Genomic DNA, 2500 nt, shown 5'->3' with positions numbered 1-2500 from the left:
CTCCTCTCTCTCTCTCTCTCTCTCTCTCTCTCTCTCTCTCTCTCTCTCTCTTTCTCTTTCTCTTTCCCTCTCCCTCTCCCTGCTTGTTCATCCCACTCAGTTTCGGGATTATGTAACAAGAGATCCCAGAGACGTTTTAGGATAATAAGACGGAAGGCGAAGGGCGCGTTTCTTCTTCGTGTTTGTGTCTTGTGTCTGTGTGTATCTTTTCTTATATTACATTGCTGTTTGGTTTGTGTTGCTTTCGAGGAGTTTAGATTTTTCTCGTGTATTAAGATGAAAGGATGTGAAGAGGACAGAGAAAATTTACTTGTTCTCGGGTTTTATTTTGTGTTTAGCTCTTCTCACGTTGTTCATTCAAAAGGAGGTTATTTAGATATTTAGGGTATTTAGTGAGTTTTGCCATTTTTAGTGTTATTTATAGATTAATTACTATACAGTGATTAATTGAATGACTTGGTTATATATTATGTAATCATTTTATTAACATGTTTTTTTGTGATTGTTATTCATGAACTTTATGATTGATTTCTCTGTTATTTTTCAGACTTGGGTTCGGTCGCTGCATTAAATAAAGGTAAGACGCTGTGACTTCTTCTTTCTTGTTCTGATTGTTGTTTTTTTTTCTATGAGTATGTTAATGATCCTGAGATTAATGATACTATGAAATTTTACTGCTATTACCACTGTTCTGTCAGTGATGCCATCATCATCAATGCAATCAACATTATTAACATCCGTTTTGCTACTTTTGTTGTGTAGCAGCTTCGATCAGTATTATAAGTATATCAAGATTGTCGACAAAATTACTGAAAAATTACAGACACATGCGAAAGTCTACGGTGTTGGTCACCTGATTTCGATATGCCAGAGACTCGTTTAACATTTGGATCATTGAAGCGATAACATCGAAGAAATCTAGAATAGTCTCTCCTCTCTCTCTCTCTCTCTCTCTCTCTCTCTCTCTCTCTCTCTCTCTCTCTCTCTCTCTCTCTCTCTCTCTCTCTCTCTCTCTCTCTCTCTCTCTCTTACTTTCTCTATCTCTATCTCTCTTTCATTCTCTATCCCTCTCCCTCTATCTATCTATCTTCCTATCTATCTCTATCTTTATATGTCACTGTATTATGCAAAAAATGTTGAAGTGAAAATAAAGATAAATTACCTCGTAGTAGAAATGGGAAATGGCCAGAAGGTCAAGTGAACTTATTAGATCGGCGCCAGTTTGAGCACCATTAGACGCTCTCGCTCTCTCGCTCTCGCCCTGTTAGCGATAACGCGCTGTCTCCCCGCCTCGTTCCTCATCCACCTGACCCCAGCGGCTCCTCCACCTGACCTCGGCGACTCATCCACTCGCGTCCTCTTGCGTTGACTCGCCTTGGTTCAAAATGCCGGCAGAGGTGTTCGGTGTCCGCGTCGTCATCGTGGGTTCAGTATGACGCGGAGGAAGGCGGGGCCGAGGGAAAGAGATGAGAAGGAAGAAGCTCTCGCTCCGATGACCTTTTGCGAAGGTCGGACGAGAATGTGTGAAGGAGGAGTTCGCTTAACCTTTATCTCTTCTTCTTTTTTTTCTTTCTCGTTCCTTTCTTTCTATATCGCTTTTATAAATGTTTCCATTCCTCTTTGTTTTTTGTGACATTTGATTTGTTTTTCTTTCTCTCTAATTGCAAATTTTCTAAGCATCCAACGGCTACGGAATTGCGATTCTAACAACGGCCTCCTCCTCCTCTTCCTCCTCCCCTTCCTCCTCCTCTTCCTCCTCCTCTTCCTCCTCCTCCTCCTCCTCCTCCTCCTCCTCCTCCTCCTCCTCCTCCTCCTCCTCCTCCTCCTCCTCCTCCTCCTCCTCCTCCTCCTCCTCCTCCTCCTCCTCCTCCCCCTCTTCCTCCTCTACCCGAGAGCCTGCGTCATGAGGAGGCTTTTCGCAGGTTCCTGGTTATTCTCTTTCCATTGTCCTCTTTTGAGAAATATTTTTACTCTTCTTCCGGGAAGTGCAGAGGGGGAAAAGGCTGCGGGGGAAGGGGGAGGGAGAGAAAGAGAGAGGGAAAGAAAGAGGGGAGAGAGGGAGAGGGAGAGGGAGAGGGAGAGGGAGAGGGAGAGGGAGAGGGAGAAGGAGAAGGAAATGGAAAAGGAAAAGGGAAAGAGAAACTGAGAGAAGGAAAGGAAAATAGAGAGAGAGAGAGAGAGAGAGAGAGAGAGAGAGAGAGAGAGAGAGAGGGGGGGGGTAGGTGGGGACGGGGAGGGGCAGGGGGGAGGGAAAGAGAGAGGAAGAGGGAATATGAGATAGAGGAGAGCGAGAGGACAGGAAAAGAGAAAGAGAGAGGGAGAGGAGGGGAAGGGGAAGGGGGAGGGGAAGGTGCAGGGGAAGAATGGAGGGAAAGGAGAGGAGGAGGACGAGAGGAAGCGCGTTGCGATGCCGACTATAAGACAGGCGAAAAGTTTGAGAAGTTAGATGAAGGGGATCAGCAGGGCTTGTTGAGGCTCCTCGGGATTCTCTGCTTCTCCC

At 45.5% G+C, this 2500-nt stretch overlaps 1 protein-coding gene across 4 annotated transcripts in view; it reads left to right on the top strand.

The window, feature by feature from the left end:
* Ndae1 (Na[+]-driven anion exchanger 1) overlaps positions 1–2500 on the top strand; it is a 264254-nt gene that overhangs the window by 80056 nt on the left and 181698 nt on the right. For all 4 annotated transcript variants that reach the window (XM_086545266.1, XM_086545252.1, XM_086545249.1 and 1 more), the window contains exon 2: positions 548–577. The gene's annotated coding sequence lies outside the window, so the exon portion shown is untranslated. The remainder of the gene's footprint in view (positions 1–547; positions 578–2500) is intronic.

The sequence above is a fragment of the Penaeus japonicus genome, unplaced genomic scaffold (assembly GCF_977035675.1).
Source record: "Penaeus japonicus unplaced genomic scaffold, GWHDUDI00000001_assembly GWHDUDI00000016, whole genome shotgun sequence".
Taxonomy (NCBI): domain Eukaryota; kingdom Metazoa; phylum Arthropoda; class Malacostraca; order Decapoda; family Penaeidae; genus Penaeus; species Penaeus japonicus.
Note: the sequence above shows the minus strand (reverse complement) of the source record. Positions and strands in the feature narration are given on the sequence as shown.